At 36.8% G+C, this 26,895-nt stretch overlaps 1 long non-coding RNA gene across 1 annotated transcript in view; it reads left to right on the top strand.

Annotated features, from left to right (window-relative positions):
• The window catches only part of LOC116277657 (uncharacterized), a 68,769-nt gene extending 43,088 nt beyond the window's left edge, over positions 1–25,681 (top strand). Inside the window, exon 3 of the long non-coding RNA XR_012075042.1 lies at positions 25,532–25,681. This is a non-coding gene — a long non-coding RNA (uncharacterized lncRNA). The remainder of the gene's footprint in view (positions 1–25,531) is intronic.
• The last annotated feature ends 1,214 nt before the right edge of the window (positions 25,682–26,895 follow it).

The raw sequence follows: 26,895 nt of genomic DNA, 5'->3' as shown, positions 1-26,895 counted from the left end.
CTAATTTGAATTAAATTTAAAACTTTATTAAAGTTTATAATTTTTAAAGTTCAATGCAGTGACAATATTTTATTAATATTATCTAAAATTTTGTTTATTACAAAAAGACTAAAAACTCTCATAGCATACTTACAGAGCTGAGAATTGAGAAAAAAGAAATGAAAAATTTAAGTATAATATATATTGTTTTATTGGTAAAGGTGAGATATATAGTAGATATAAGCACTTTCAGAGTTTAGATAACTAAAAACTAGGGCAAAAAAACTAAAAACAGTTACTTCTCTCCAGTTGCAGGGTTAGGTGGGAAAAATATAGTTGTTGAAAGCTTACCTTAAGAAAAAAAAAAAGGAAAAAAGGAAACAGACAAAATCTAAAAAGTAAAAAACAGAAAGCTTAAAGCCAGTTAAGAGATATAAGACTTAATAAATAAGTGTATCCTTGAAAAGGAAAGTATTTGGAATGCGTCTTAAAATATATGAAATTATAAGAGATTTACCAAAAACAAATTGTCTTGAGAAGGTTGAATATAAACACTATTCACAGACACAATAAACAAGTGCAAAAATTAAGATAAAATCCTGGATCAAGATAGTAATATCATACAAATTTGACCTCCCAATAAAAAACATCAAATCAGACAAAAGAACTAACTTTTTAATTTTTTTTAACATTTTTTATTGAGTAATAGTAATTTTACAATGTTGTGTCAAATTCCACTGTAGAGCACAGTTTTTCAGTTATACGTGAACATACATATATTAATTGTGACATTTTCTTTTCGCTGTGAGCTACCACAAGATCTTGTATATATTGCCCTGTGCTATACAGTATAATCTTTTCATCTGTTCTACATTTTAATATCCCAGTCTGTCCCTTCCCACCCCCCTGCCCCCTTGGCAACCACAAGTTTGTATTCTATGTCTATGAGTCTGTTTCTGTTTTGTTTTTTGTTTTTTTAAGATTCCACATATGAGTGATCTCATATGGTATTTTTCTTTCTCTTTCTGGCTTACTTCACTCAGAATGACATTCTCCAGGAACATCCATGTTGCTACAAATGGCGTTATGTTATCGGTTATTATGGCTGAATAGTATTCCATTGTATAAATATACCACTTCTTCTTTATCCAGTCATCTGTTGATGGACATTTAGGCTGTTTCCATGTCTTCACTATTGTAAATAGTGCTGCTATGAACATCGGGGTGCAGGTGCCATTTTCAGGTAGGGTTCCTTCTGGATTTATGCCCAGGAGTGGGATTCCTGGATCATATGATAAGTCTATTCCTAGTCTTTTGAGGAATCTCCATACTGTTTTCCACAGTGGCTTTTCTTGCTTCCCTCTCCCACTCTTAATGAGTTAAATGTCTTCTTTTACAATTTTGTGTTTATTCTTTTTGTAATTCATGGCAGTTATCTCCTTTCCAGTTATGAGTTTCTCATTTTTGTAGCATCCTGCTTCTTTTCTATTTAGAGTAGACCTGTCAGTATTTCTTTTAGCATGGGTTTGGTGTTGCTGAACTCTTGTAGTTTTTGCTTGTCTGTGAAGTTCTTTATCTCTCCTTCTATTCTAAAGGATAGCCTTGCTGGATAGAGTATCCTAGGCCGCATCTTTTTTTCATTCAGGACTTTGACTATAACTTGCCACTCCCTTCTGGCCTGTATTGTTTGTGTAGAGAAATCAGCTTAGAGCCTTACAGGGGGTTCCCTTGTAACTCACGCTTTGCTTTCTCTTGCTGCCTTTAGGATCATTTCTTTCTCCTTGACTCTGGCCATCTTGATTGTGATATGTCTTGATGTGGGTCTGTTTGGGTTCTTCCTGTTTGGGACCCTCTGAGCCTCCTGTACTTGGATATCTGATTCCTTCTTTAGGTTTGGGAAGTTTTCAGTCATGATTTCTTCAAAGACCATTTCAATCCCCTTTGTTCTTTTTTCCCTTCTGGAACCCCTATTATGTGTAGATTGGCATGCTTTATATATCCTATAGGTCCCTTATATTGTTTTCATTGTTTTTTATTTGTTTTTCTCTCAGCCGTTCTGATCGGGTGCTTTCTCTTGTCCTGTCTTCTAGGTCACTTATTCGTTCCTCTGCATTATCTAGTCTGCTTTGTACAGCCTTTAGGTCAGCTCTCATCTGAGCAAATGAGTTTACTAATTCTACTTGGTTCTTCTTTATAGCTTCTGTTTCACTTTTGACATATTTTATATTTCTAAACACTATTTCTTTTAGTTCCTTCAGTGCTTTGATCAGTCCTTTTTTGAAATATTGGTAGTAGACCATCAATGTCTATTTCCTTGAATGTGCTTTCAGGGGATTTCTCTTGATCTTTTAATTGGGAGTGGTTCCTCTGCTTCTTCATATTGCTCATATCTCCCTGGCACTGTGGCCGGTAGGCGGGCAGGTCACTCCCCCTCCTGATGCCGCATTCAGATACTGCACTTGAGGGGAGGCAGGTGGGCGGATCGCACCCCCTCCCAGCACTGTGGTCAGGTGCTGCATTCCTGCCAGGAACGTGGGTGTCTGCCCGCCCTCTCCCAGCACCAGTCACTCCACTGCTCTGTGCAGCTGCCCGCTCCGCCTCGGGTCTGCACTCTGTAGGTGGACTTGGGGAAGATGGCAGAACTGCCCCGCCCCTGCTCCATGTCCAAACTCAGCTCCTTGCTTGTCTTGGTGGCACAAGTTCTCTGAGGTGCCAGGGAAGAAAAAGCCTACCTGCCTTGGGCTACAAACAAGTCTCAGTCCTGCCCAGGAGGTTGCGGAGCCCCCTGGTGTGGATTCAGGGCTCGGCCCTGCCCCCGCCGAGCACTGCACACAGGAAGATATGGTGGCTGTGGCTGCGCCCTGCCTCTCTTCTTAGAAGAAGCATGGGTAATGACGCCGCGGGTCTGAGGAGGCAGAGGCAATGGCACCCCTCCCCCAAGGGTACACCAGCAGTGTTCCTTTGCTTTTTTTCACGATTTATGGGGGACCGAGGTTGTTCTGCTCTGTATCCCCTCCCAGCACAGTGCACAGCACCCTGCAGTCCCCCGGGGCTGCCTCAGTGCAGCTGTCTCAGTCCTCCGTCCAGCTCGGGCGGCCTGTCCTGGCTGCAGCTGCTGGCTCGTGTCTCAGGCTGGGTGTTGCAGGGATCCTTTGTGCCCATTTAACTCAGTTCTGTCGGTCAAGGGGTGCTTGGGGCAGATCTGAGCCTCGGAGGCTCCCCCTCCGTCCCGTTGGCCCCTCCGTTGGAGGGGGGAGACCTAGCAAATGAGTTCTAGTCCTCCTTTGCCACTCCTCCCCTGCGGCACTGGTCCCGCACTGTTTAGTTTCTTCTTTCTTTTTACCTTTTCTCCTACCAGATTTTTGGCGTCTTTGTCTTTTGAAGAGGGTGATGTTCTGTTGGAGTTCAGCAGGTGCTCTGGTTGGCTGAGTGGGTCCGCAGATGTGAGTTTTGGTGTATTTGTGGGAGAGTGTGAGCTACAAGCATCCTTCTACTCTGCCATCGTGCTTCTCTCCCCCAACTTTTTAATTCTTAAAGAAAATTATCTGATAAAATTATATTGAAATAATTAATTTTATGCAACAAAGAAGCCAAAGATATATAAAGAAAACCTGATAAAATTATAACAAAACATCATCAAAACACTGACATTTTACATCAAAGAGAGAATATTAGACAACGTAAGTGATGCACACACAAGGGTATCCTGCAAAGCAGGGTCAGGGATGGGAGGCTTATTTAAGGTAGGTATTTATTCCAAATATTAAGCAATTTAAATGTAAATAATGAACACTAAGTTAATTTTTCTAAGTTAAATCAGAATGTCCCTGTGTCAGAGGACGAATGTGAAAAGGACTGTGTCAAATGGCCATGTGGAAATCACATCAAAATGTCACATTTCTAGAAATGTTTAAGGCCATTGTATTCAGAAGTAATCTTGCTTGGTTCTAGCCTGGAGTTGTATCAATTTTTTCTTTACCCCTGAAATCCAATATTTTTCAACATGGTATGGCTGGTAGGAGACTTTAAAATAATGTTTTGTTACAAATTTTGTTTAGATCTTTCTTTCATTTTAATGGAGCATTGTTTCATATCTTCAAATGCATTCTATGATTTACTTGTTCAGTTCTGCAGTCACATCTACTACCAATCTGATTGATCTGCCTCATCTTATTTTTTCATTAATTTATCTTTTTGCAGCGCATTCAATTCCAGCTGTTTTCCACTTTGTTTTCAATATTATTTATCATGAGTTTTGCTTCCAGCAGTGTCAATGTATTTGTCATTTAAGTACATTTTGAAACCCTCCCAAATACCCTTTTATATCTTATTTTATAGCATCCATTAAAATTTCCTTGAAAATGCAGTTATGACAAATTTATCTTCTTTTTCTAGGGTGTCTCCTTCAAAAATATATTTTCCATCATTTGCATGTTAACAAATATTTGCATAATCTCACTTTTTTTCTTGGTTCTATTAACATTTACACATTTCACTAAAAGTCACTGTTTAGATAAATCCTTCATGGTTCCCCTCCCTTTTTATCTGAGCAAGATTTTGAGTTTTCTTTGTACTAGAAGCCGGTGCTTGAATGCCTGTGGTTTCTCAAGACCTGTTCAGCCAAGTAATTATTTGCAGCCAGGGTTAAAGAACTGGGTTTCAGGGTAGCAACATAGGGAAAAATTTGCCTCTCTGTGTACTTGTTTTTGGATTAAAATCTCTGTATTATGGGACATCTTTGTTAAATTGAATATAGGCCCATTGTTAGGGAAATGGCTATCTTTCAGATATATGTTTGTTCATTGTTTTAGGGTGTGTCAGCCTTTTTAGTGGGAGGTTGAGTTTGGAAATGCTTCATAATTCATTGAATTTCCATTTGGCTTTCCACATTGAAATAAAAGTTTACTGTATGAGAAACAAAGAGAGCTAAGGTTGCAATATGACACCAGCTCTGTTAAAGAGAATGAATTAAAGTTGGAAAACAATCCGTGAAAAAAAATTAATATTAATCACAAAAATGCAACATTGTAAAGCAATAGTAATAGGCTGAATTTATAAGATATATCCATAATAAAATAAAACTCAAAAAAAGAGGAAGTCCAGGCGTGTTCATTGCAATGGAAGTCAAGGGAGATGAAAAAAAATTGTTTTTAAGAGATGAGGCTTATCTATTCTTACTATAAGTTCAGGTGGAGCTGGTGTCCAGAGAAGGGTTCCTTGCTTCTACATCTTTGGTGTGACCAAGTGCCAGAGGAATAAAATTTCTTCTTAATTCCCCAGCTTTTGCTAAACTTTTAACATGGTCCTGCCTTTAATGAGTCATAGCAGAGTGCAGCAAAGTACTGATGCTCAAGTATGATCCATAGCTATTTGCTCAATAACTCTGTTGATCATGGATTGTTTGATGTATATGCTGGCAATAATTCTGTCTTCAGTACAGTGTCAGATATTTTGATCTGAAGTAGCTTAGTGATAACTTTTATGATATGGCTGATGGGTTTTTGGAAATTTGTTTGTTTGAGGATAACTCCTATTATCAGTATGTTAGGCCAGCTGGTTAATACTGTCATTTTTGACAATATGTGACAAAATATTGTCCCCTGAATATAAGCTAAATAATGTATCATGAGTGGATCAATGAATAGCAACATGGCTGTCTTTTCCTACTTACAATGTAAGACTTTCCAATTAAACAATAGAAATATAAATGCATAAAAACAATAAAAGTTACTTTGAATTCATCTCTGTAAAACTTTATTAGAAGAAAATGGTACCTGTGTTTCATCTTAGTGATCAGCCAGAAATATACCTGAATGGATCCTGGCTCTTGGTTCACTCACTCACCAACCTGTGAGTGGATGTCTTAAGGGTATGGAGCCAGGAAGCCTGCAGAACAGGATCCCCTACTCAGATAGGGAAATGGACACTTGGTGAGAGTAATGCAGGTCTAAAGAGCAGACCTCAAGAATTGTAAGATTGACAAACCTAATAGTAATACATGGCTTAACTGAAGCCTGCCAGGTGAAACAGACATGCAGAGCTGGCTCCAAGGAGAAAACTGAAACAGACCAATAATAATGGGAGATATTGGCAAATTTATGGGAGGAAGCAAAAGGAAAGAAAATGGAAAAAAAGGAAAAAAGAAGGAAAAGAGGGAAAGGGAAGGAGGGAGGGGAAGGGAGAAGACCCAGGTGGTTTTAACAGTGGGTTTATACGCAGTGTGACTCCAAGGCAGTTGACATCTCCCAAATAGAGTAAATAGGTCTGTCATAATGTGTCTTGTTTTAGGAGCTGCCAAACTTAGAAATGTTTTCCCCCTCTGGGTCAGGTCTAGCATTAGTTCTTAAACTGTCATGAAGCAAAAAGTAGCAAAACACCAGGGAACAATGTTTACTGTCCTATTTCCCCCATCTGTGACAGAGCTAAGCAGCATTCACACATTAGTCATGCACAACCACCCCTCTGACCAGTCAGGTTTCTAAAAAATGTGCAGAAAATCCTGACGTGACTGGGCTCAGTTGTTAAGGGGTCGGTATGAAGGAGTTTGACCCCTGCCATAGCCATGCTGCAAGGGTACCCCTGGGTGACTCTCTAGGTGGGGAGAAATGTATTCTGACCACCTTAAGTACCCCATCAGGGCAGACCTGTGGGACTGTGGTGGTATCTGATCATAAATGTCTTCAAGCAAGGGCAAGTTTATCTTCTGTAACAATTATGGGTGGCAAGTCAGCTTGATCTCCAAACCAGGAGACTTGGAACAGAGTCTACTGATGGTACATTTCCTACGTTCTTCTGGAATAGGGTCAAGGATATCTTACTGTAGCATCCTTAGGAAAAACAGACATTTTAAAATGGGTCGTCTTCTCAAGAGAACAGAAAAAATACATAATGTTGTTAGAAGGGCTTGGGATTTCCCTGAGGATCTACCAAAACACTGAGCCTCGCCTCCTTCTCAATCCCTATTGCCTTCTCTCTTTCCTCGCCATGTTATGCTCTTGCAGGAAGTATGCTAACATAAGTCCACTCACAGTTCCTACCAATGTAGTGTGGTTTTCTCTGTGTCTTAGTCTGGAGCTGACAACTGCTGCCTCCTTATTCACCTAGTCAGTTTTCTAAACCTTCCCACCTTCTGGGAAGGCTGCTCTGTCACTCCCTGAAGACAGCTATTTCAACAAGCATTCCTCTGTGGTGCCATTGTGTCTTGTACCTACTTCTGTGATGACACTTCTCATTGTATTATAATTATTTGCCTGTCTTATATTGCTTCTCGAGTAGAATCTTCGTAGTACTTATGTCTGTTATCTCTAACATCTAGCAGAATGTGGAATGAATTGTAGGTATTTAGTAATTGGGTTGAATTTAAATAGCTTTGCACCTGCTGGTGTATAAGCAGGCAAAATAGAAAAACAAAAATCCCTAAACAGCTCACTGATAGTTTTGTTGTTGCTGTTATTTTTGACTATGTGATACATTAATTTGAAAGGAGCAAATACAAAAGCACCTATTTGTATTAAACAAGTATTTACATAGGAAGGGAAAGAAAGGCGCCTGTTGAGTCTACTATGACTGCAGTACTTACCAGGTTTCAAGCATCGTATGTGGTACCTGGCATGCTGCTCCCATTTAATTTTCATTATAATCTTGCTGGAGAAGGTATGGGGCTCAGTTTATATATGTAGAACCTAAGGATCAGAGAGATTAGATCAAGGTTACTTTGGAACTTTGTCTAACCTGTCACTGTTTGTCTTTTATCCCTCTGATTAGGGCTCTGTTGTGTTCATGTTGCCAACTAAAACTTGGCGCTTGCCATCTGCCTCTATAAGGATTAAGTCACTAGCCACTGTAGTCCCTGACCTTCAGTTTTAAGAGTTCAGGGTGGAGATCAGGAATGGGGCACTCTGTGCTCTGGGAAAACCTGGTAGAACAGGCCTTCAGATAATAACATATTTTCAGGAGATTTTATGAGCCCAAATTCTTGCATCTCCTTGTATCTAGAAAAGCACTAAAATCATTAATAGAGACGTATGCCACATTTCTAAAAGGAGAAGGTGGTTTTGTTTGTGCTCTAAAGTTTTCACATTTCTATAATACATATCTGTGGCTGATATAGATGACAAATTCCTTGGGGAACGATGCAGTGTACTTTGCCTTTAAAATGATTATATTTTGCTTCAGTATCCTTCGTTCTGAATATTCAGTAGTTTATAGAAAAGTGTATGGGTAGCAAAAAAAAATTAAGGAGCTTGATTTTCTTTCAGAAATTGTATTAAGAATATATTTGTTTTTAGGTCATAGTTCTGTTCATCTGAGATAGCTTTGTTTCGTTTTTGCTGGCTTTTTTCCATTGAAATCTTTGTGATTTTTCCTATTGATGAATAAACTTCAGTTTTAAGAAAAGCAAAGAGGAAACAAAATACAGCAAACACTTTTCACCCACCAAAAGGGTTAGGTGTGTTTGGTGGATGGTTATGGAATGAATCAATAAATTGACCAATCAGTGACTGGAAGAATGAAGCAGGAGAAAATGTGTCCAAATCCTTTCATTCTACAGTTGCTTCCCTGTTCTCCTCCGGTGTTAAGGAGTCAAAGGCCAAGTGGATGGTGGGAAGAATTTCAGGGGAAGAAGGGCCCAGGAATTGCCTCTGGTTAATGTCCTGACACTGGTGATATCTTTACTATTGGAAGCTGCCTGGTTCTGTGATTTATCAAGTCTTGACAAAATGGGGACTCCCTGAAGCTGTGTTTATCAGCAGCATCTTTTGAAAAATAATATTAAGTTTCAGCAGTTAAGGTCTAAAATACTTGACTTCTTTCTCGGCTTGAACTTCTTGCCCCTCTTCCCTTATATCTTTAAAAACAAATTTCCTGTCAAGTTACAGCTTACATTATACTCACTTTTTACAAGTATATAGGCCTGTGACTAATCCAGAGATAATTATAGTGCCAATCCCATTGACAAAATCGAAATACTGAAATGGAAAAGCATACATTTCCACTCTCTTTTCCCAGTAATATTAACCTGTCACTTCAGTGCTGTATCAGAAATTTCTTGGCTTCTTTACTTATATTTGCCCAAAGCCCTGAGAAATCACATTTTCATAAGCAACTTAGTCAGGGTACATCCACAAGCCCCTGGAGTGAGATTACCACACTGTCCCCCATCAAAAACTTTTCTTATGTGATATTAAGAACTTTGAAAACTGACTTGTGCTTCCCTACCAAAGTCATCTTCAGGATTTAGGGGGATTCTTAATTAGCTTCTTATGCTCTAGTTAACGTGCTAACCGACTGAGTTTCCATTTCAAAGGCAACATGATGAAAACGTGCATGTTTCTCATTTAAGAACTACCATACGCATATTGGCACAATAATTTTGTATGAAAACTCAGCATCATGGAAAGTATAGCAACTGGGAGAGCTATAAATGTGAAGACAAATATGCAGAAGAAGAAGAAAAACATTCATGAGGCAATTTGCACCTCGTTACCTAATTTGAATTTTAATAGGCAGACTCCTACCAGAGTCACATGCTGGAAGGAAACATTGATTGAAAAGGGCCAAAGAAGATATTACGAGATAATTAGCTTACAATTTAAAATGCACATTCCATTGTTCATATACAGTGCTTTTTTTTTTAAATCAGTACATCATACAACATTCAGAGGTTAGAGCAGAAATGTAATATCAAATGCAAAGTAAAATTATAAATCTCTGGATAATGAACTTTTACTTTTCCATTATATAGCAGTTAGGTAGGGAAAACATCCCTTGATGATCAAGGCAAATGCAGTGCCACTAAATATTGCATCAAATGCAAAATAAAAATGTTTGTATAATGTCGTACCTTGCAGAGCTGTGCACTACATGTGAAAAGTTACTGAGAGGAAGAGAGGGCATTGCAGCAGGGAGAGAGAGAAATGCACAGTAAAAGTGTTTTAGAACTTGTGATTAACAAGAGCAACAATAAATATCCTAAAGTCAATGTAAGACCATTTAAAAAGCTTTTAAATGCTCCTGGCAATTGGTGAATCCATTACCAGCAAAAATCTTCTGAACACACAGGAAGAGGACTGATGCCTAAACAAACCTAAAAGCAAACTAAAAGTGACTGTCTTTGGTTTCCTGGGGTGAGTTCTGCCTAATGCAGCAAGAGAAATGTGTGCTACCTGCCACGCTACATGAACAATGCATATGCACGTGCACAAGTCCCCCATACATCACTTTTAACCAGAATGGAGTTCTGGATGCCTAACCCTGGGTCTCCAAAGAAGCAGTGGATGAAAGACAACTGTTCTTTCACTAGAAAGGCCTCCGTAGATAGATGAGAACTGATTAAAAACACCTATTGAAGGCAGACAATTTTTTTAAACTGTTATTTTAGGAAGATAGTAGCAGGTAGCACATAGAGACACTATTTCAGTCTTAGCTTGGAAAATTCTTCCTACTTAATACATATATATATTAACCATATGTATTTTATATATATGTATATAAATATGTGTGTATATGTATAATTATACACACTTTGTATTGTTGGTAAAGCTTTGTTTTTAGTTTCTGTGCTTTCAGGTTTAATGTAAACTGACTCCATAAACACTGAGAAGGGAAGAGGCAGGTTCCATAGTAAATATAAAACCCTATTGCCCACCGCCCCAGGGGAGAGATGAGATTAGCCAGATTTGTCATCCTTGCAACCCTTCATCACCTTCTTTTCTTCCTTGTATCCCTCGACTTCCTCATATCCCACTGTCTCTGTCCCAAACAATTTTTTTTAATTTACCTAAATATGTGTATTGCTTCTGTTGCTTCTTAACAATTGAGCTGCTTCCAGTCCTTGTCAGAACCATAGTACAGTATATGAAGGTGTTCTACACACTTCTACCAGCTACTAATTTGATAGTATGTATATAAAAAGTAGTTCATTAAGATTTCATTTGAGAAGTGGAACTTCTAAATAGTTGATGACATCATATCCAGAGAATTGGTGATTCTATACGAAATTTACCACTGAGAGATGTCCAGATTACTGAATTCACCTGGATCTACCTGATACTTCCTACACTCAGAAAAATAGGTAAATTCAGTATCTGAAATGACATATCATGGTCCAGGAGGGATTAAGTATTATAATTAATGTGTTAATTGAAATATCATTTTGTACTCTAATAGAAGAAAAAGAACAAAACTCAAAGATAACCTTTCCTTCATCAACTTAACAGAAAATATTTTTATAATCGAACAACAAAAAATAGCTCAAATCATTTTCATGTTTAGAAACTTATGGGGGGACAGGAGGAAAAATTCAGGATACATATATCAAATAACCTGAAAGAATTTGTATAATTTTCAGAATCTGTGTTAGACAAATTTATTTTTAATCTCTACTTTTGGGAGATTTAATATGATTTTTATTTCATTTGGCCAATAAATGGGTAGTGTTTTATATGTTGTAAGTCATGTTCTCTCATCAGCTATAAGGGGGTAAAGAAAAATGAAAACTTCGGAACAATGCTTTGAATAAAAATACAACTTTGAACATTTGTAAACAGTAGCTTTTTTTTAACCACTGATTTGTGAGAGTTGTATGTTTAAGAGATGTTGGTTTTCTCACTTTGGCTGAGTTTTGCTAGAAGCTTTTCAAATATAGGTATAAGTGCTGTCCCTTTTTATGCAGACTTTTTGCTTTTTGTTTTCCTCAACTGCCCTACCTATAAGTACGTAACAGGTTTGTACTGGCTCCGGTCACGTAAAATCTGTATTGCTTCAGGGTCCCGCATCATGCAGGTCACCCCCAAATGGCCTGCATCTTTGAGCTGAGTGACCTGCACAGTGCGCTTTCTCTGTGAGTGCTTCTGAAAGCGTCTGAAACAGGAGTGCTTGTGTTTTCTCCCTTCGTTTGATTGTTGTGGCAGGCTTGTGAATGATACGTCTTTGAAGAGAGATTTTTCAAAAGCAGAACGCATACTTACTCACCAAGGGTAAGTTTAGAAAGAAACAGTAGCTTTGACATCCAGGGCCACTGGATGAAGACCTATTCCAGAGTGAAGGTGAAAGTTGGATTCAGAGTACTTAAAACTATTCTAGTTTATTATTTTACCATTGAATGGTGAATTTTCTGTAGACTCTACCCTCTCTTGCTGTAAGATGAAGTACTATCATGCTATCTACTTTACTTGTTTATTCTTTGTACAGCAGTATTTAGTTATATTTTATCTACTTGATAAGCATTTATTGATGGATTACTATGTGCAGAATACTTTGCCTTATGCCAGAAAATTTAAAAATAGAGAATAAAATATTAATATTGTCACATCTTTTCCTAAAAGACTAAGAGGTAAAACAGAAGATTTTGCAAAGGGTTTTCAAATGGCATGGGTTTTGTTTAAACAAAACAAAACAGATAAAACCACGTGAGAGGAGAAAAAGAATCTGTTGCATGTGGTCACGGAAGTCTTCCTGGAAATGGTGGCCTTTGTTCTAGGCCTTGCTTTCATAAAGTTAGAACAACAGCAAAGCTGTAAGCATAAAGGGTGTACTTTTCTCCTTATTCATGCCCAACTGTCTTTCCCTGAGTCACTAGAACCCAGAAGGTAGCTGCGATGGTTAATCTTATGTGTCAGCTTGACAGGGCCACAGTCGCCCAGATATTTGGTCAGCTGTTATCCAGAGTGTTTCTGTGAGGATGTTTTTGGATGAGATAACACTTAAATTAGTGGACTGAGTAAAGATGGCTCTCCCTAATGTGTATGAGTCTCATCTAATTGTTGAAGGCCTAGATAGGACCAAATGGCTCACCCTCCCCTGAGTGAGAGAGAATCTTTTCTGCCTGCCTTCAACTAGGACACAGGCTTTTTCCTGCTTTTGAATTAAACTGAAATATTTGCTCTTTCTGAATACTGAGCCTGTGGTCTTTAGACAGCAACTGTGTTGTCATTTCTCTTGGTTCTCAGGACTTCAAACTCAGACTGGGATGCAAATAATCAGTATATACATCTCATTAAGCAGTGTAGACAAGATAATACAGGTTGCCTCCATAAGACGACTTGACTTTTAAATTGAATTTTATAAATTACTGCCTAGATTTTATTTTTCTCTTGACTATCTGTCAGTAACCTGACTCCAGATATCCTGAGGCCAGGCATTCCACTTCCATGGACTAACTGCAAGTTAAGTCTGACCTTACAGAGCTCACCTCTTCCCAATGATTCCTGGTCAAATATTCTTAATTACAAATACTCATCATCATTTTTCTTTTGGAATCTTTTACAACATTATTTAAATCATATGTAAGTATTAGCCAATGAGATATAGATATTTCTTTAAAGCAGAGCTCTGTAAATTATGGCCCACTGACTACATCTAACCCATGGGCATGTGTCTGCTTAGCCCTGGAGATAATATTTTTAAATTATTTTTACAGGGTTAAAACAAAGATATTAAAATAAGAAAGAGATACCGTGCATGACTCAAAGTCTAAAATATTTACTATCTGGCTTTATAAAGAAAAACTTTGCCAGCTTTGGGTTTAAAGTCACATTTCAGTCTACCAAATATTTCAACATAGATTGTTAATAGCCATTCAAAAGATGAGCATCTTTTATCTCCTTTCACCAATGAAATTTGAATTTTATGAAAGGTACCAATAGATTATTTCAAAATTTAAAAATCGGTGTGATTGATTATCACAAAGCGTAATACCTCCAGGTTCCATTCTAATTTTTCCTTCCGTCACTGGTGTCAGTTGTTTAGCAACCTCAAGCAACAGGTGGCCTCGGAGCCACACTGACTGTTCATCCCTATTTTCCTCATCTTTCATTCTTCCCAAAGGAATCAGTTAGTATTGAATCATGAAGTTGTCATTTGAATTATCCTAGTGCCACCTATGGAAAATTGGATAATTGAAGGTCTCATAAAACTCCACTCGGTGTGTTCAAATAGAACTGTACAGAAAAATACCATTACCCTTTATTAAGAATGCACAAACATTAGAGATGCTGAAAACTTCCAGGTGCAGTTTTCAGAGTTCTTTTATTTTCCTTTACTTATTAAATTTTTTTTATTTTGAATACACACCTGTATTAAATTAGAGGTTCTGTGTACTGTTTCCCCCAGTGGTAACATCTTGAAAAAATTGACATCTGGAAAAAATGGTAGTAAAACACCATAACCAGGAAATTTTCATGGGTACAATTTACCAATCTTATTTAGATGTCCCCACTCAATTTATGTATGTGTTATTACTTCTATGCAGTTTTTTCTTTCAAACTGAAGTATAGTCAGTTACAATGTATCAATTTCTAGTTTAGAGCATAATCCATACTTATATATACATATATTCATTTTCATTAAAGGTTATTACAAGATATTGAATATAGTTCCTTATGCTATACAGAAGAAACTTGTTTTTATCTATTTTTATATAAAGTGGTTAGCCTTTGCAAATTTCAGACTCCCAATTTTATCCCTTCCCATCCCTTTCCCCTGGTAATCATAAAACTGTTTATTAATGTGCAAATCTGTTTCTGTTCTGTAGATGAGTTCATTAGTGTCCTGTATTTTTCTTTAAGATTCCACATGTAAGTCATGTAATATGGTATTTTTCTTCCTCTTTCTGGCTTACTTCACTTAGAATAACAATCTCCAGTTCCATCTGTGTTGCTGCAAATGGCATTATTTTATTTTTTTAATCACTGAGTAGTATTCCATCATTTACCACATCTTCTTTATCCAGTCATCTGTTGATGGACATTTAGCTTGCTTCCATGTCTTGGCTATTGTATATAGTGCTGCTATGAACATTGGGGTGCATGTATCTTTTCGAATTAGAGTTCTCTCTGGATATATGCTCAGGAGCAGGATTGCTGGATCATATGATAAGTCTATTTTTAGTTTTTTGAGGAATCTCAAATACTGTTTTCCATAATGGCTGCACCAAACTGCATTCATACCAACAGTGTAGGAGGGTTCCCTATTCTCCATGCCCTCTCCAGTATTTATCATTTGTGTACTTTTGAATGATGGCCAGTCTGACTGGTGTGAGGTGATAGCTTATTGCAGTTTTGATGTGCATTTTTTCATGTGCCTATTGGCTGTATGTCTTCATTGGGAAATTGCTTCTTTGAAGTTTCATCATGTATAGGTTCATGGCTCCACCACCATAATCAAGATACGAACAGGGATCCCTTGTGTTGCCCTAATATAATCACAACCCTCTTTCCTCCTGCCCCTTGACTCCTATACCATGACAACTATTAATCTCTCCATTTCTATAATATTTCAAATGTTATATAAATGAAAATGCCACATTTTGTATTTTTTTTTTCACTAAGCATATATCCTTTGAAATCCATCCAAGTCAATAGCTTGTTCCTTTTATTGTAATGGTATGGTTGTTGAATGTTAAACTAGTTTTGCACATGTGGACTAAATCCCACTTGATATGGTGTTTGTTTTTTTATATCATTGAATTTTATTTGCTAATATTTTGAGGATTTTTGTCTCAAGGCTTATGACAGATGTTGGCTTATAGATTTTTGGTGTTCATTTATTTTTGGTATGGTTTGGCTTCACAGTAGAACTGGTTACATAAAACAAATTTGGTAGTGTTCCCTCCTGTTCTATTTTCTGGATAAGTTGATAAGTTAAAAATTGGTACTAAGTCTTTAAATATTTGGTGGAATTCTCCAGTGGACCCATCTGAGCCTGCTAATATACTATCTGGGAACATTTTAGTTAAGAATTCAATAATGATAATTACTATTCATGTTATATATTTTGTCTTGATTGAGTTGGTAGCATAAGGATTTTGAAGAATTAATTTGTTACTGATGAGTTGCTTAAAGTTCTTTTTTTAATATTCCCTTGTTATACTTTTAATGGATGCAGGATGTGTATTGATATACTCTTTCATTCCTGATATTGATGATTTGTGTCTTCTCAGTCTTAACTAGAGTTTTAATCATTTTATTGATTTTGGGGGGAAGAAAACAACTTTGGTTTCATTTATTTTTTTCTATTCTTGTCATGTTTTAAATTTATTTCTGTTCGTTTATTAATATCTTCCTTCTGCTTGGACTTTATTTTGTACTACATTTTCAATTTTCTTAAGGTAGAAATTTATATTATTGAGACATATTCTTATTTTTGGAAAAATAAATTTTGTAATAATTTTAATGTTTGGAAAAATCAAGATGTTAATTATTTTATATATTTTATATCAGTTTCACGTCTTATTAGTAACTCACATGAGTTTGCTACATTTCTTATGCTTAGTGAACCAGTATTGATACATTACCTGAAGTGCATGTCTTATTAACCATTCTTAGTTTTGACTTAGTGTCATTTTTCTGTTCCAGGACCCCATTCAAGACATTACATTGCATTTATTTGTCATGTCTCAATACACTTGGCTGTGCAACTTTTCAAACTTTTTTTGATGACCTTCACAGTTATAGTCAGTTGTCCAGTCAGAATGTCCCTCTTACTACTGTTTGATGATTATCTCAGGATTAGACCGAATTTATGGATTTTTAGGATGAAGACCAGAGAGAAGTGAAGTTCCATTTTATCACATTCTATCAAGGGTACATCTTATCGACATGACTTACCAATGTTGATCTACCATTGAACAATATAAGCAGGTCCATTAGCAAAGAAAGAAATGAAAAGGAAAGCGCCAGATCCAGATTATCTATTTCTCCTTGTATGTGATTTGGTAATTTATGTCATTTCATCTAGTTATCACTTTGGAAGGCCTAGAATTGTTCATATTGTTCCTTTACTATCCATTTAATGTTCATACAACTTTCATTTCTAATATTGATTTGTGTCTTTGCTATTTTTTTCTTAGTTAACATGGCTAAGATTTACTTTATTGTTCTCAGAGAATCTGCTTTTGACTTTAATTTTCTATGTTTCCACCTTAAGAAACAATAGGAAAAAATCAATATAGTATTAAACACATATCTTAGCTTACTGATTTTCTGTCTTCTTTTCTAAGTACTGCTATCACTGCATCAAACATTCTGTGTAATTTTTGATCTATTATTTAGGAATTTATATCTAAATTCCCAAATATTGGGAATTTATAGCTGACTTTCTCATACTGATTTCTAATTTAATTCAGTTATGGTCTGAGAAAATACTTTGTATGACTTCTGTTCTATCTTGAATGCACCAGGTAAACTTGAGAAAACTCTACATTCTACTGTTGTTGGGTAGAGTATTCTACATATTTCAATTAAATCATGTTGATAATGTTCTTCAGATTAGCTATATACTTACTGATTTTCTGCCTATTCACTATATTACTGAAAGAGATGCATTTAATTATCAAAATATAATAATGGATTAATCTTCAGGATGTTAGGCACATGAAGAGAATATTTAGGTGTTTTCCAAAAGTCACTTCATTACATAAATCCAGTTGTGGTAGAAAGTGGCTTATTATAAATAACAAAACACCCAATTCACCTTTATGGCTCTGGAGCAGTTTTGGGAATTGAAGACAAAAATATTAATCTATGAGATGCTCTTATCATTCAGGAAATTCCAAGGGTTTGGCAGCTATGAGCCAGGGACCATGGATGAAGATTCTATAGGATCAAAACTTTGTGGTTTTGTAGATTTAACTCTGGCAAAGATTCAGCCTGAGGAGTTGTTTGCTGGAGTCATTTCAAATTCTTTTCACTCTCCCTGGAAGATGATTAGAACAACTGTGTAACCTCCACATCTGCTGAGCATTAACTCCACAGTCACGGATTTCTACTTTCTTTCCAGCTCTGTGCCCTATGAATCTGAGTTGAAGTGGAGAAAGAAAAACGGTGTAAGATACAATGAAATACAAATAGTTGGAGATTCAATTTCTTAGCACTATCCAATTCAAAACCAAATGTTTATTTTCCCTTCTCCTAATAAAGCCTTTGTGTTCATTGTCAGGATGGTAATGTTGGTCCTATGGACACAAAGGAAGACTGTGAAATAGAAGGGCTTCAAAGTGTAAATATTTATCTTACAGCAAGACAGGAGCAGAACAAACAAGACAGATTAAAGTAGAAGCATTTTTACTTGAATAATCCAGCAGTTTTGCTAGGAGTTTGATAACGTAGACAAGATTGAGAAAGTTCTGTTTTTGTTATAGAATATATTGTAGACACATAGTTGAGACACAAGATAGTCCAAGGTAACTTCTACAATACTCCTGGCAACTCCTTTGTGATGAGAACCTAGAAGTACGTTAGAGTTCACTAAATCACAAGTATGCATAGGGTTGAAGTATTAAGATTCACTGTACTGGTAGAAATTGTACATGGAGTTCTTATTTAAAATATATTCATTTATTTCTTATGGACCCAGTTTCTATTATCTAAAAAGTCTTTTCATCTGATAAGTAAGCCTCCCAACCTTCTCTATCCCCACTAACATTTTGTATTTATTAACCGTGGTCAGTAAGGTGGACGTGCCAGACATTGCAGGTAAGTTGTTTCCAGGTGGTATTTCTAACATACTGTTAGTGATTTGAGATAAGAATTCACAGTTTAAACTTTGAAAGTCATCTTTTTAAAAGGATATGCTGAACAAATGCTTTGAAAACAATGACAAGCTAGAGAATTTCATTAAACAGAATAGAAAGAGATCTGTAACTGAATTCTTGCTATTCTTTCCTATAGTAGCTTTTTATTTCCATGAGGCAATAAAAACAGATATTAAAATATAGAAACATTAAGATTCCAAATGAAAATGTTTTTTGGAACCTTACCACCTTCATATTGAAAGAGAGGACAAAGAAAAATACGTGTTAGATTTCTTTGATATGCAACTTACAATTGTATACACAAATATAAGTTTAATGTCATAAATTTGATAAATGTAAATTATTCTGGTTTCTGTGTAATACCACTAAATTCTTCCCACTTTAGCATGAGATACAGATCTTTATGACTTACATGAATTTGGTGGTATTACACAGAAGCAAGAAGAATTTGCATTTCTTCACTCAATGAAGAATATATTTACAGCTTCAACCTAATAAAGAAATAAAAATTCTTCCTCTATTGCAGGAGTCCATTCAAACACAGACTAGAGAATGCTCAACTGCATCAGAATCATCTTAGGATCCTATTATTCCAGAATTTGATGAGTGCACCCAGAGAGATGTATTATGACAACATCTAAGAGAAACACTGAAATAGTCAGTGAGGCTGCAACGCATCATGGTTCCTAGGTTCAAATGTAAATTTATACAACCATCATCTTGCACAGCCTATTGAAGAGAGCTAACCTCAGTAGTTATTAATAAATGAGAAAGCTGTGCTTAAATTATAAGCAATTATATGGAACTAGACAATTCTATATCTAGTAATATCAAAATTTAAAAATATTTTAGTATAGATCATTATCAATCACAAATTATAACTAGGACACCAATAAGAATTGGCTCTTTAAAAAATGAGGAACACGGTCTACATTGTGGCAAATACTCTCTCTTATGTGTATTAAGAAGTTATTAATTTTGCTTGTCATCACTGAAGCCGCCTTTTATGCTCCAGGTATTATGCTCCAGGTATTCCTGAGTTTGAGGCTTGGTAGGTGACAGAGATACTGGATGAAGCATCACAGTGCTTGGCTGGGTAGAACCACCACTCTGATCATGGTTAGAGAACCACTCAGCCACGTAATAAATTCATTCCTGGATCCTAATAATTAAGATCCCTGACAGATGGATTTAATAAGATTTTTTAGGTAAATATTTCCTTATATATGAATTTTTAAATATGAACTATATATTTATTCTTTAGTTACTGCTTAATTTAATACTGCACTATAAAATGAGAACAATTTAATAATATGCATTTAATATTAATTTTTACTGTAGTGAATACTCTTCAATACTGGCTCTATTACTCATTAAAATTGCCTCTACATTACTTTGTTTAAATCTTACAGACACTCTGATGCTCCATTAAGAGAATCCAAAGTCATAAAGCCAGGAAATGGTGGTAGAGCCAATATCTTTTGTTTAAAACCTTGTGATTTTCAACCTATGACTTATGGTATGTTGCCTTTCAAAGAAGGAAACATTTCTCTAAATGGAACTCTAATTCTTGACCATAGGTAATAAGATTAGGCAAAGTAGATTTAGGTATAAAATGATACATCTCTGTAATAATCTATAATGAAAGAGAATATATATGTACAGCTGAATCACTATGCTGTACCCCAGAAACTGACACAACATGTAAATCACTTACAATTCACTGAAAAATAAATTAGTTTTATATATATATATCACTACATGTGTATCTATATCTTTATATACACATTACAGACTCTGAACAGCCTACATATTTTCTTTGGTGTCACCTTGAATACCTGCCTGTGCCCAACCTTGTTCTTGAGAAAGCTTAAAAAAATCATATCCACCTACAATTAAAAAGTAAACAAAATCCACACTGCTATGGATATTCAATAAAATTCTGAGAAGAGAGAATGAGAAAAAATTCATCCTGATTTTGCTTCATTGTGGCCTAATATAGTTTTTGAGGTTGACATATGAAAGAATAAATGAACATCAATTGTCACAAGATTTTTCAGCCTGGGACAGCACTAAGGGTGGAGAGGCTGTGAATGGGAAGCTGTGTTTTCTACAGGCTCACAGCCACCACTCTTCTGAACTTCTCTTTCCTTCCCTGACTACACCTCCTTAGATTCTCATTCTTGTGTTACTTCAGAGCAGTTACTCTAGTACTGACTGTGGAGTTTGCATTGAAATCCTATCAATGATAATTCATTTCATTTGATTTTTGAGTCTCAATTTAACAGCATTTGATGCTTCTAGTGTTTTTTCTTTTTCTAAATATACTTTTATTAAAGTATATGGTTAGTTACAAATCAAAACTATAATGAGGTACCACCTCACACCAGTCAGAATGACCATCATTCAAAAGTCTATAAACAATAAATGCTGGAGAGGCTGTGGAGAAAAGGGAACCCTCCTACACTGCTGGTGGGACTGCAGTTTGGTGCAGCCATTATGGAAAACAGTATGGAGATTCTTCAAAAGACTAGAAATAGACTTACCGTATGATCCAGCAGTCCCACTCCTGGGCATAAATCCAGAGAGAACTCTAACTTGAAAAGGTACATACACCCCAATGTTCATAGCAGCATGATTTACAATAGCCAGGACATGGAAGCAACCTAAATGTTCATCAACAGATGACTGGATGAAGAAGATGTGGTATATTTCTACAATGGAGTACTACTCAGCCATAAAAAAGAATCAAATAATGCCATTTGCAGCAACATGGATGGACCTGGAGAGTGTCATTCTAAGTGAAGTAAGCCAGAAAGAGAAAGAAAAATACCATATAATATCACTCATATGTAGAATCTAAAAAAAAAAAAAAAGGACAAACTTATTTACAAATCAGAAACAGACTCAAAGACATAGAAAACAAACTTATGGTTACCAGGAGGGGAAGGGATAAATTGGGAGTTTGAGACTTGCAGACACTAACTACTATAAATAAAATAGATAAACAAGTTTATACTGTATAGCACAGGGAACTATATTCAATATCTTGTAGTAACTTATGGTTAAAAAAATATGAAAACAAATATATGTATGTTCCTATATGACTAAAGCATGTGCTGTACACTAGAAATTGACACAACATTCATATAAAATAATAAACTCAAAATGGCTTAAAGACTTACACGTAAGACAAGACACTATAAACCTTAGAAAACAGGCAAAACACTATCTGACATAAATCTCAGGAATGTTCTCCTAGGGCCATCTACCCAAGCAATAGAAATAAAAGCAAAACTCGGACCTCATTAAACTTATAAGCTTTTGCACAGCAAAGGAAACCATTAGCAAAACAAAAAGACAGCCTATGGACAGGAAGAAAATATTTGCAAATGATGCAACTGACCAGAGCTTAATTTCCAGAATATACAAACAGCTCATATAATTTAATAAGAAAAAAAAACCAAACAACCCAATCCAAAAATGGGCAGAAAATCTAAACAAGCAATTCTCTAATGAAGACCTACAAATGGCCAATAGGCACATGGAAAGATGCTTACAGTGTTTTGCTAGACTTGCAACAACCAGTGTCATGGCGCTCGATCTCAGTACTGTGCCCGGAGCCTCTGTTCTCTCTGTCACCCATCAAAACCTCCTGGAGGACAGCAAGAAAGCCACTTCTGCTTTCTAACTCAAAACTACCAAACATCTGAAGCTGCTTCTATATTCCCTAGTTCAAATTTTCCAAAGTATCAACTTGTATTTCTCGTGTTACAGCTGCTGTCTTTCCTCACTTCACTCTCAATTGCTTGGACCAACACACATGTACAGACACAAACACATCTGCATTATCCCAACTTCCACATGTGCTCGCATTTATATTACTTCTTAGAAAATGCAGAAACCGTCATTGAAAAGGGACTGGCCTCAGGGTCAGCTTTTGAATTTCAGACTGCCTCCAGCCTGTCACATCACCAAACACGGTGCTTTGGGCTGGAATCCATAGCCTTTCATTGCACTGTGGCCATAAGACAAAGAGAACCCTCATGAGACCCAGCAACTGTAAACAACCCCTACCTGACAGACTCCGGCTCTCAGAGGTGGTTCTGGCAGTTAATACTTTGACACCAAATCCCACTTCTTTCACAGTTTGTCAGAAGCAGTGGAAGATCGTCACAGGCAACTGTTAAAATAGAGAAAAGAAATTAACTGAGAGGGATCATAATTCTATCTGTTTCACTTCTTGTTCTCTCAGCCCAAAGGAGAAAAAATTGCAAAACCATCTTTAACCTTTATAATTCATTTAGCATATCTAGCTGGCTGACAAGGAGAGATATTGAGTTCTGAGAAGTGGAAATATACCTAGAGTTGAAAGTTTTAGCAACCATGACATAATAGCATAAGATTCTTAGAAGAGTGGGAATGGTTCAGAGAAATTGTAGATTAATCATTTATTTAAAAGTCTGTAAGAAAGTCATATCCTCTTTAATTGCACAAGATCTAGTTAAGAATCCAAAGGAGGGGAAACATTTGCCCTCTTTCAGCTCCATCCCATCAGTACTTTTCAGCTTTACAGATCAGAATTACAGATCTTTATTGGCCAAACGCAAGAATAATTTAAGGCACCATAAACATAGGGCTTTGATTTCTCAAAGGAATTAATGATCACAATGAAGAGAATGAATCAAAGCTTGAAGAGGTATGGGTATGGACTCGTTCCTTATCTTTACAGGTATACAATTCATTTTCCGTCCTTCACTTTTTTCCCTGTTGGACTATTTTAAATCCCAAATGCTATTGTTGAGACAAGCCTGAGGGCAGTACTTGGTTCCCTTGCTTGGGAACCTTGCTTTCAGTGATTGGAGTTTTACAAGGAGCTAGTGGTATAAAAGCATGTGCATGGGCTCTTTTTGTTTCATAAATGTTCTCGGGGGTTGTGATCCCAGCCAATGTGCCCAAGGAAGAAAGCTCAGCTCTGCCCTAAGCACTGGGATAGCTCTCCTTTTTTGCTTAATCTTTTCATTCACAGTTCTGTGCCTAACCTGTTGGTTCTTTTCCTAGAGAATGAAGAATTAAGTAGTTAAAGGCTGACTAGCTCTCTATCCCCAGCAGCCCCCTGAGCAATCCTGCAGACAGACCACACGAACGAGATAACACTTGAAGACAGATCGTGAGGAGTCAGCCAGCCTGCACACAACGGACAATGGTGCAGAACATAACCTTCTGCCTCAGTGATTAACTGAGATTGCTTCCCCTCTTTTCCCTTTAAAAGCTGTCATAGCTGAGCAGAATCTTGCTAGTTGGCTTTGGGGTGTAAGTCCACCTTCTCCCCAGATTGCGGGCTTTTTTGATGAAAGCAACTTGACTTCCTACCACCACCTGCCTCTTGAGTATTGCCTTTTGAGCGGTGAGCAGCTGAACCTGAGTTTGGTTACTTGTGTGTGTGGTTTTTTACTTGAAAGCAGAAGAAACTGACTTCTGCCCTTCGTTTTCTTGGTTGGGGTTCTAGTTAAGGAATTGTTGGGCATATATAATAAAGCCAATCAAGAATTTGTTTCCTCAAGTTTTACATTACATTATTTCATGGGAATTTAAAGATTTCATCATCCACTGGTGTTGGATCTTTGTTCACATTATCCACCCTAGCCAATGGTCAGAGCAACAAAAGGTTTAAGTGCTACCATATTCAATACAGATTTAGCCTTTTTTTTTTTTTTTGAGACAACTTCTATTGTGAGAAGGTTTAATAGCCTGAAGCCACTTGGGGAAGGGAAATACAGTTCAAAGGGATGATCTTCTGGTCATCTGATTAATAAGAACTGGGAGAGGAAAATTAGCATGGTAAGTGCCTGTCTGCTTATGAAAAAAAAGTTGTTTGTTTTAATATGCTGCTGACAATAGCTATTTATAGCTACTCCTGAATGTAAGTCAGCAAGAGGGCAGGGGATGGAGGATGAGAGAGAGATGAAGAGGGAGAAAGAAAGAGATGGGAGATATCAAATGGATGTTGAGGTCTGGAGTTGATTAATCTGTGAGAGTCACCAGGACAGTTAATAATAGATCACCATTACCCACAAATTCACATAACAGTTACGTCAGTGCTCCTTTATGGACACTTAGAAAACAACTGTAGAATCTGTGATTATATTTCACCTACATCAACCATATAATTACCATAAAACTTGACCTAAATTAAAAAAAAATTTGCTCCAGTTCTTTGTTTTGATACCTCACTATTTCTCTCCTTAAAGCATATATTCTCTCCCCTGTGATGTCTCAGCACACCCGCAGGGCGAGGTTTATTAATATGTGACCCTACTGCTCTATCCATAACTGAATAAATCAGTACCAATCCACTGATCTCTGATTAACTGGACTTGGAGCTTTTCATGATGAATTAAATCTATGCAGCAAGCAGCACAGTGCGTATGAGACCCTTAACAAATGGTAACTGTTGATAGACTGATATTATATTACTGATACAGTTATTCCCTTTTTACTCTCTTAACTTTCCGATTGCTTCAATTCTGCCACCTTCTTAAATTCTTTCACTTTCTAAAACATGATTAATGATATGGGCTACCCAAGGTTATATTCCTTTCCTGATTTTCTCCACTAGCCTGCCCTCTGCTCCCCTTCTCCCCTCCCTTCTTTCTTCTCTTCTCTTCTCCCAACCCTCTCTGTTTCATGGTGTCAACCACTTTTTTCTAGGTAACTATTTTCCACTGTGGTTTCTAACTTGTTCTTCAGTTCTTCAGCCTCATTCCCATTCAGTATCTCTAAAGACTAAAAATTTGAAATTTTCTGATGGTTAGTAAAATAGAATATGGAAATGACAAGTACTGAAGTGCTGAACTGATCAGTTCTGCCCTCCCCCTTTTATTTAAAAATAAGAATTTCAGTGGGTGGGGGAGGAGGCAGAGGAGAAACTGTAGTTCTCCTTGTAGGGAGATTAGTAGATAAAAATAAATCTTTGTCCTCTAAAATTACAGTAACTAACATTAGAATGATAATTTGCAGTTTCCCGTGGACTCCTCATATGCCTGAAATGGCTCTACTCACGTCCATGTTAGTGATGAGGAAACTGGTATTCAGAGAGCCTGAGCGCCTTGAGTCTGCAGATGGAGCAGGATCCGACGTTCATTCCATTTGACACCAAGACAGATCTGTGTGAAGAAATAAAACATGACACCACTTAAAGCTGCCTCTGTTCCTGCCAGCTGTAATTCAGGGTCAGGTGGTAGAGCTTGAGGTAAAGGGCAGTCAGAGAAAAGTTAAATGGCTTCACATGAAATACTCTGCTTTGTCAGGGGCAAGCACAGGAGGCCTTGGCTGTGGGGTCTTGTGGAGTAAGGAGAGAGGCCGACTTCTTCACCTTGTCAGTGGAAAGCTCCAAGAGGACTTCTTGTGGATGCACCTTATATAGGGCAGATTAATTAAATCTGGCTCTGTCCCACCAAAAAAGAGATTCTAAGTCACTTTAGGAGAGAGTCAACTGAGTGTTTAATATCACAAGCCTTAGCTATGGTCAAACTTGGCTCTGTTTGTGGTTCTGGGGCACACACTGGTGCTCTGTTTGATTTCTCTAAGCCTCAAATTCTTCATGGGTAAATTGGAGAATAAAACTAACAATTCTTTTGAGAATTAATTGAGATACTACATGTAAAAGGGCTTAATTCAGTGCCTAGTGGTGTTATAATGGCTACTATCATCTTTAGGTAATTACTAAGCTGTAGTGAAAAGGACACACATTTTGGGGTTAAACTGATGTGGGTTCAAACCCCTCTCCTACCAATTACCCATTGTATGAAACTGGGCAGATTACTTACCCTTCTCTGAGCCACATATTCTCTGTGTATTGGGTCTATTACTACTCTATGGGTCTTAGCAAAATGTATTTTTGTTTAAGCTGCTCATCAGCCATGTAAGGGGAAAAATGAGTGCTTTCAGCCTTGGAGACTATACTACCTTGCCTTGCTCAACGTTCTCCCAAGCACTTTGCTGACATATAAGTCACACTCTGTTCACTTACGCCTTCTATTTTTAAACATTTACCATTTAAATAAAATACACAAAATTACAGAAAAACAAAGCATATACTCATACACCCAACACAAAGATTAAAGAAATATTAACATTTTCATATTTTGCAGATGTCTGTCTTTCTAAGAAATAAAACATTAAGATAGAGTTAAAATTTTACTCTTTCTGTACTTCTTTCCTTCTCAGATATTGACAGCAAAGCATATTAATGCCATTAATGTCTGTATACTTTGTAACATATATCTGTATTCATCAAATATACTATTTGGTGTATTTCTTGAAGGTTTGATAGAATTCATCTAAAAAACAACTATGTCTTTGTAGTTAGATTTTTACTTACC

This window comes from Vicugna pacos, chromosome 1 (genome assembly GCF_048564905.1).
Source record: "Vicugna pacos chromosome 1, VicPac4, whole genome shotgun sequence".
NCBI classification, from domain to species: Eukaryota; Metazoa; Chordata; class Mammalia; order Artiodactyla; family Camelidae; genus Vicugna; species Vicugna pacos.
This window is presented reverse-complemented; position numbering and strand designations above follow the sequence as displayed.